Here is an 8,852-nt window from a genome sequence, read left to right on the forward strand (position 1 = left end):
TGCAGTTATAAAGCGTGGTACCCCCACCTCAGTGGGCAGGGCTGGGGCCAGTACAGCCACGCCAGAGGAGCTGCCCATGCAGGTCACTGGCTCCTGCAAGCAGCAGCATGATGTGCAGCTGCTTTCATTGCTGCCATTCCTGGTAGAGCCCTGCAGCTCCTCAGATATACACAGATATAAATTTGGTTTCCATCCAGGGCTCTATCCATAGCCCTGGCACCTCTGGGCTTGCTGCATCCATTATGAATGTAAAAAAATGTAATTACAAGCATTGGGGAGTATCTCTCCCTCTGGAGCAGTAGGGTGGCGAGAATGTCAGTTCAAGGGGACCCCAAATCACATACAACTGTGTCAATCACTCCTTCATGCCTCAGAAGAGACACTGTAGGGACAGAAAACCCACTGAAATGAGTGTGAAGAGGAGATGGGATGATGGATTGGGAAGGGGTGGAGGAGAAGGGAGAACAGTGAAATGACGGTGAAAGTGAGGGAAGTGGCTGGCAGAGGAGGAAGTGGGGCAACAGAGGGGCTGGCTGGGAGACAGTGGAAGGAGGGTGAAGTCAGGGAAGGGGCTGTGGAGGAGGAAGGGGTGACAAGAGCTGGGGAGGAGGAAGTTGGGTGATGAGAGCTGGCTAGGGAACAGGGAGCACAGTGGAATGAGGATGAAGGTGAGAGAAGGGGCTGGGAGAGCAGGAAATGGGGTGACAAGAGCCGGGGGAAGAGGAAGTGGGGTGACAGGGGCTGGGAAACTGGGGCAACAATGGAATGAGGGTGAAGGTGAGGGAAGGAGCTGGGGAGGAGGAAGTGGAGTGACAGGGGCTGAGGGAGGAGGAAGCGGGGTGAGAGAAGGGCTGGCTGGGGAACTAGGGGGATAGTGGAAGGAGGGTGAAGGTAAGAGAAGGGGCTGGCAGAGGAGGAAGTGGGGTGACAGAGGGCCTGGCTGGGGAATAGGGGGACAGCAGAAGGAGGGTGAAGGTGAGGGAAGGGGCTGGCAGAGGAGTGTTAGGCCTAAATAAGGAGGTAGCATAAAGTTAGTTATGCCATAGGGTAATTCTGGGTAGTTAAAAGATAGAAAAACACCTGGAAGTTTCATGTCTTTCACAGAGATAGGCAACCATGAGATTAAAAAAAAAAAGGAAACGCCAGTCCTAGCCTAACACAGGAAATAGTGTTTGTATAGAAAACTGATAAGAGTCCCAAGACCCCAGACTCCCAGGATTCCAGGTCAATAAAACCTCCCTGTTTTTGTTCTTTGTTTGTTCCTAATCGTTACATTCCTAATTGTTAGTGATTGTTAAAGTATCATTAATCAAGTAACTCACTGAATCTTGTAAGACATAAGAATGCATGTATGGTAGAAGTTACTAGTCTCTAATTGTTTAGGTTACTTAACTGAATAATCAGTGATGCACAGTGATGCCACGAAACTGTCTATATACGCTTAGGTTCTTTGTGAGGAGTAGGCTGGTTCTCTTAGGAGGCGAGCTTGCTCTGTATTGTCCTTGTGCACCCTTCAATACAGAGCATTTTATTGAACCTTGGGGTACAAGGGTCCCCAACAGGAGGAAGTGGGGTGACAGAAGGGCTGGCTGGGGAAAGTGGGAACAGTAGAAGGAGGGTGAAGGTGAGGGAAGGGGCTGGCAGAGGAGGAAGTGGGGTGACAGAGGGGCTGGCTGGGGAACGGGGGGACAGTAGAAGGAAGATGAAGGTGAGGGAAAGGGCTGGAGGACGAGGAATGGGGTGACAGAGGGGCTGGGGAACGGGGCGGGACAGCGAGTTTGGCTTGAAGGGAGGCGAGGTGGGTGAGGCAGGGATCCAGGCTCCATGTCCGCTCCCCTGCAGCGGAGTTAGCCTTTCTCTAGGGCTGATCTCTCTCTTCAGCCCCTCCTCACAGAACTTTCTGGCCCTTGATCCCCACTGACCCTCCCCGCCGCAGCGCCTCTGCGGCACGCGCGCTGCACTTCCCCACCGCCTCCAGCCGCCCCTCTGCACTCCGCCTCAGCCCTCTGCAGAGCCGCGGTGCCTCTGCTCCAGCAACCTGAGGGGAGAGAGGGGGCCGCAATCTATCCCTTCCTTGGAAAGGGGGCTCAGGCCCTCCAGAAGCGGGGAATAAGGGCAGGTTGCCTGCTCAGCAGCAAAAGGGACAAAAGGAGGGAGGCTCTGCTCCAGCAATAAAACAGGCTCTTCCTCTGCACTGGCGGGAGAGCAATCCATGCCCCAGTGGCAAAGGGGAATAAGAAGAGCAGATCGCGCAGGTTGATGCAGCAACCACCTACCCCATCCCACAATCCAGCCCTCCAGCCGGCATGCATCTACTGAGCGCGCTGATTGCCGCAGTTCCTCCACACCACAGCACGCTCCAATAGCCTCCTTACCTGCTCTGAGCTTGCAGCTGGGTAGCTCCCCGCTCACTCTGCCAGATTCACGTCTTCTCTGCAGAAAGCTCTCCCACGCCAGCCCCTTCTAGCTCCGTCAGCAGCACTCAGCTTCCCTTGGCTTTTGGTTGTTCTGACGTGGGAAAAGGGGGGTCAGAGGGAGAGGAGCAGAACCGCCACTCTTTAGTTCCCCACACTCGCATGGCATGGTAAGTCACTCCGCAGTGTGTGTGATCAGGCAATGTGCACTCCCTTCTTTTGTAATGGTTTACCTTAGAGCTTGCTAGGTAGAGTTGTGTGCTTACGTTATTTAAGCGGAGTTCTCTTTCCCACTCTATATTAAACAAACAGGGTACCCCGCTATCTGCTTCACTGAGTAGTTCTGACCCCTTTGCGTGGTTTCCTCAATCCCTGCCACCTATTTCCGGACCGTCAATGAGCCTTAGGGAATGTAATTTTTTTCACCCGCTCTGCCTCTTGTAATTTGCACCGGCACTTGAGAAGTGGTATTTTTACCTTGGGCTGGGGTTTCAGCCCTTCAAGAAGCTCCTGCTCTGCCCTGAGACTGTTCCATCTGCTCACATTTAGCATCTTGGTTAAGGAGCTGAAAAAGTGAAAGACACATACACGAAATTCGTAGATGATATTAATACACCTTAAAGGTGAGGGGGGGAATCCTAGTGGTTGGGAGATTCCTGCAGAGCACATAATGCAATGGTTCTCAATGAGGAGTACAGGTATCCCTAGGGGTACACAGAGCCAGAGGTCTCCAAGGGGTACATCACCTCATTTAGATATTTGCCCAGTTTAACAGGCTACATAAAAAGCACTAGAGAAGTCAGTACAAACTAAAATTTCATAGGGAATAAATTGTTTATACTGCTCTATCTACACTATACACTGAAATGTAAGTATAATATTTATAGTCCAATTTATTTTATAATTATAATGTACATCAGTTCAATCCCAGGGCTAAATAACAAACATTCTACAACTCAAGCTTCAGAGTATTTATGGATAGAATTCCAGTCGTATATAATTGAACTATATTATTCCTTTTATCATTCATTGTTCTGAATATTGGAGTCTCACCATTCAGGCAGACAACTAACTGCATGACGACATATCCTCACCTATATCAAAAGGCATTCATACTCCAAGCCTTTTATTGTAAATGTCATACCTCTTTTAAGGTAATCTTATCTATCTAATAATGCAGAAGTTATAGAGAGAACTGAAGAGCTATAATTTAACTGACAGAAGGAATACCCCACATATTAGCAGTGATATTGGGCTGTGTTAGTAGGAGCATTGCCAGCAGATCAAGGGAAGTGATTATTCCCCTCTATTTGGCACTGGTGGGACCACATATGGGGTATTGTGTCCAGTTTTGGGGCCCCCACTACAGAAAGGATGTGAACAAATTGGAGACAGTCCAGTAGAGGGCAACAAAATGATTAGAGGATTGGGGCACATGACTTACGAGGAGAGGCTGAGGGAACTGGGATTATTTAGTTTGCAGAAGAGTGAGGGGCGATTTCATAGCAGCCTTCAACTACCTGAAGGGGGGTTTCAAAGAGGATAGAGCGAGGCTGTTCTCAGGACTGGTCTACACTAGGGGAGGGGATCAATCTAAGATACGCAACTTCAGCTACATGAATAACGTAGCTGAAGTTGAAGTATCTTAGATCGAATTACCTACCGTCCTAGCAGCACGGGATCGATGTCCGCGGCTCCCTCTGTCAACTCCGCTACCGCCGTTCGCGTTGGTGGAGTTCCAGAGTTGACAGGAGTGCGTTCGGGGATCGATATATCGCGTCTAGATGAGACATGATATATCGATCCCAGAGAAATTGATTGCTACCCGTCGATATGGTGGGTAGTGAAGACGTAGCCTCAGTGGTGGCAGACCACAGAACAAGGAGCAAGGGTCTCAAGTTGCAGTGGGGGAGATCGTGATTGGCTATTAGGAAAAACTATTTCACTGGGAAGGTGAAGCACTGGAATAGGTTTAGTGAATTGGTCCTACTTTGATTAGATAACCTCATGAGGTTTCTTCCAACCCCAATCTTCTATGACTTCCAGCTATCCATAGTAAATGCTCGTAGGCAGTCCATCATGCCAGTAAATCTATGCTTTAGTATTCTGCATGGCATGTTCATTCAGTGGCTCATGACACATTCTGTATAGAACACCCATGGCCATTGCTATAGAACACTGGTCTACCTAGGCTGGTACACAAGGTGGGGCTTACAGCAGATGCTTCAGTGAGGTGCTTAGAGATACACCATGTCTAGTAACTAATACGAGAAAGTTTTTCCTCCTAACCTTAGCTGACATTCCATTAATAGCCTAAAGCAGAAGTTTAGAGTTCCGCAATTTTATCCTAAATACAGTATAATTACACAAGCTCTTTTTATTCATGTATCTACTCTGCTTGTGAACCATACCAAGACCTGTGCTTTAAGAGATTGAATCTGTTAGACATTGAATAACCAAAGTGTTTTCTTTTATTTGTATTCCCTTTCACACTTCGTGTTTTCATATGATGTAGCCTTCTTCCTAACATTTACTCCTTAGCAGTAGGATTCAGGGGATTGCCATATGTAACACCTCCACTGTTGTCTTTTTACAAATTCAATATATTGCATTTTTCTGTGTGCTTGTAAATAGCTGAACATAGCTCAAGCTTTTCAGCATAAAGCAGAATGAAAAGTGTTTTGTAAGTGACCAATCCATTGCCCACATGTGGAAATGGGACATGTATGAAGATTGATGTTAATACATGAGAAGAGCAGTTTTCCCTTAGAGTATATTGCACTGGTGGTCACATAGCCAATCCTTCATATAGCATGTAAGAAACCAGCTTCTGAGGTAAAGAAAGAAGAGCATGGTATGAATTGGTAGCTAAAAAAGGTGGTAGAACTTGAAGAGCAGATGAATTACCCCTATAACTGGGCTTCAGGTGTAGAGCAGAGAACATGAAGAACATGATGCTTTGGCAAAAGCCCCCTTTGCACAAGCTATGGAAACTTGCCGTTTAAATTAGGAAAGGAAGCAAATCCATTTAGATCAGTGTCCTCACTGGAGCCATTGTATCCATCTACAATTTCTGTTCCCCACAGTGTTTTATGTTTATTTCTCTCTGCATGGTAAGCAGGACCGGCGCTAGGGTTTCTGGCGTCCTAGGCGCCGGGACATTTCACCGCCCCACGTGCGGGTCTCGTGGCTCCGGCGGAGCTGCTGCAGGCATGCCTGGCAGGCAAGAGCAATTTGCGTTCCTGAAGCCGCGTCGTACACCTTCTGCGTGTTGCCGCAGGATGGAAGCTTCTCACACCATCTGCCACCAGCTAGTAAGCGCCGACTGCTCTGGGTGCAGTGGCCGCCCCAACCATCATTACCATATATAGATGATTTTGGTCTCCGGTCCCTCCCAAGACATTGTGACTGATGCCTTGCAAGCTTGCAGTGGAGGGCCTGAGACGCGAGGGTGGACGATAATCCCGAAAAAATACAAGGACCCGCCCAGGCGGTAGTTTTTTGGGTGTCCTCTGGGCCGGACTGGAGCGGCAGACCCTCCCAAGGTGCGCCAACTGTTGCAAGGCTATCCTGTACCAGACCAAACGAGAATTACAGCTTCTCGGTTTGTTGGGGTTCTGGCGCGCATTTTCCCACCTGGCTTCTTATGCGACTTTGGGATTCTAGTGGAGAGCGCCGGGCACTGGCGCGGAACACACAGACTGCTTTTGAGTTGTGTAAAGATGCCTGCTACGCACGGCACGGCTCCATGCCCCCAGCCAGCCTCGCCGTTCGAGCTCGAGGTACACGATGCGGACGTGCCGTCTTGGGGTCTCTGGCAGCACGGGTGGACAACAGAAGAACCATTGGCTTTGTGTCCTGAGCTCTGAAGGCGCGGAGCCCGCGTACACCCGCTGGGAGAAACGGATCTGGCGGTGTATGGCAATGCAGGAACCGAGCGCATTACTGGTCCTGCCCGGGTAGTCCGACGCCCATCCCCTAGGACGATGGGTGAAGGAGGACCTGGCCAACACAAACGGCGTGGCACAGAGTACCAACCATTTTAAATGGACATTACTTAAACAGCGTATGTTGCTAGTAATCCTCCTCTCACCCCGCATGCTGCCCTGCTGGAGGCATTGCATTTAACATGTACCCTTCTGACGGATGAACTCGCACGGTGGGAGATCTGGTGCCCCCATCCCCAGTAGGGAGGCGCCCCCTGTCGAAAGCTTCAAGAGAGGAAGGAGCACGTCGTTTACGACGCGTTCTGCGCTACACTGCCCAGGGACCCGACCAGTGGCGGCAGTAGCATTTGCCCTATGCAGATGGTGGTGGCCATGGCATGGGGCCAGCCGGCTCGAGTCAGATGGGCCGACTATCGGGCTGCCACGCCTCACCATGAGACTGCACCGCCGCGGATACCTCTACACTGACAGCTGGGTACTATATAAAGGCCTCCGGACGTGGGTGACTGCTTGGGAGCCAGAATGGGACTGGCAGGAGACCATTATGGGGAGACCATTATGGAGGCAGCTTCTCGCCTTCGCCCGCAAGCCTCCTGGCCGTCGGCGTATAGACGCCCACGAAAGCCCAGGACCGATCTGTGGAATGCAGCAGCGACGACATGGCCGAGGGAGGTCATCCAGCTGGTGAGCAATACCAATAAACGGAGCCACCGGGGCCCGTGCGACAAATAGCAGCCCTGCGCCAAGGCACATGTCCCTCTCTCGCCTGCCGTACTGCCCAAGCGGGGTGCTCGATCTGCTCCCGGCTGGCACGATTGCCTTCCAGAACCGCGACATATTTACGGGCGACGGGCCGTGCCAGATTGGCAGTCGATACATCGCCCGTTACGAAGACACGCTGGCAATACGTCTTTACAGCTGTAGATACCTACACCGGCCTGCTGTTTGTGCATCCAGCGCTGCCCCTCGGCGACGATACAACTGGCGGCCCTCAAGGCCAAAGCTCTTCCTGTGGCGCGCTATGAGACCGCGCACGGTGCAGAGTGCCAGGGCACATTTTATGGCCAAACAGTCCGGACATGGGCCGCGATGTGGCTGTAGCCTGGCATTTTTCATCTTCCATATGCGCCCACGCCAGTGGCCTCATCGAGCGCCTGATGGGCTGCTAAAAGATCAGTGCGCGTCTTTACCCTACCACACGCTACGTGGCTGGTCGGGGGTTTTGGAACAGGTGGTCTGGCTTCTTAATAACCGCGCCTGGGGGGCGGTCAAAACACCCTACAACGCCTTTACCCACCCCCTGTGCCCGCACAGTTGCGGGTAGATTGAAATATACTCCAAAGTATGCAAACCAGCGCAAGGGGTTGTAACCTTGTACGCCCTCACACCATCTTCTTATTGGCAGGCCAAACCGTATCCCATGGGCCACCCAGCCCAAGTGTGGTGTGAGCCTTCTGTTGTTTGTGTTCTGCCTAGTAAGGAGGGCTCTCGGTTCTACCCATATTGCTCAGCTCGGAGCGCTCCTGGCCGTCTTTCCTGCACAATTATCAGTTGATGGGGGTACTACAGTGGGGCAAGGGAGGCCTTTGTAATTGTGTTCCTTCCTCCTGCAGGTGTGATCAACCGTGACCCCGAATTTAGGGGTGTTTAATGTTTTCAGCCTGTAGTAAACACTCAAATGAAGCAGAAAGCCTTGCAAAATCCAGAGCAGCCGAAGAACCAAAACTGCATGACAAATAACAAAAAGAGCCAGAAGTTCAACTGTCCATAAGAGGAATTGAAGCTGCCAATCCACACTGGCACCATGTGAGGGCAATGCTGAAACGGGAATATGGGCAAATCAAGTGACGTGAATTGATTAGGAGAAGATTACTTTTTTAAAAGCATTTGGAAGTAGCACTGTTTAGCTGTTAACCGTGAATACAAAGTGCCAACAGAGGTCACATTTATAACAGATAAATTCGCTGCTTTTTTTTCCCTATTTTTTTTGTTACCATTTTAAACTAGGACCTCTTTTCTGTTCCACAAGTGTAGAAATCACTTGCATTTGATTTGATGATTTTATGGACTCTGCCTCATGATACAATGCTGACAGAGGATTATGTGTATATTAAAGTTGGAGTGGTACTACGGATATTTTAGAGTATTCACTCAAATTATATCTAGTGGCTTAATTTGTCTGTTACATACTTGTAAACAGAACTAATTGATTTCAACTTGTTAGTGATGGGCTGGATTTTTGTTGTCCGCACAGTGGAAGGAATTTGCAGTATTAGGCCAGTAAAACCCAGATTTAGTTTTTGTTGTTTTTTAATGCAAGCTATTTATTTAAAAGAATTCTCACACGGTGACGGATACCAGGATTTTTAATAAGCCTTAATTTTCAAGCAAAACCCTTAGTACATATATTGGGCCTACACAGATCTGGGCATGTCATACCCAGTGGTCGATGGTCTTAGATTGACACCAGCGTCGTTTAGCAGGTTTCCAG

The 8,852-nt window shown here is 49.8% G+C and overlaps 1 protein-coding gene across 3 annotated transcripts in view; it reads right to left on the minus strand.

Annotated features, from left to right (window-relative positions):
* Window positions 1-3,179, minus strand: part of LOC116819167 (CD59 glycoprotein) — a 40,555-nt gene extending 37,376 nt beyond the window's left edge. Inside the window, exons 1-2 of one of the 3 annotated variants that reach the window (XM_075065257.1) lie at window positions 2,892-3,179; window positions 2,376-2,508 (exon numbers count right to left, since the gene is read on the minus strand). The gene's annotated coding sequence lies outside the window, so the exon portion shown is untranslated. Of the gene's footprint in view, window positions 1-2,276; window positions 2,348-2,375; window positions 2,745-2,891 lie in introns of those variants that run through there. The other 2 variants (XM_032770686.2, XM_032770687.2) reach the window with 2 other exon arrangements.
* Between the last annotated feature and the right edge of the window lie 5,673 nt (window positions 3,180-8,852).

This window comes from Chelonoidis abingdonii, chromosome 4 (assembly GCF_003597395.2).
Source record: "Chelonoidis abingdonii isolate Lonesome George chromosome 4, CheloAbing_2.0, whole genome shotgun sequence".
Classification (NCBI taxonomy): domain Eukaryota; kingdom Metazoa; phylum Chordata; order Testudines; family Testudinidae; genus Chelonoidis; species Chelonoidis abingdonii.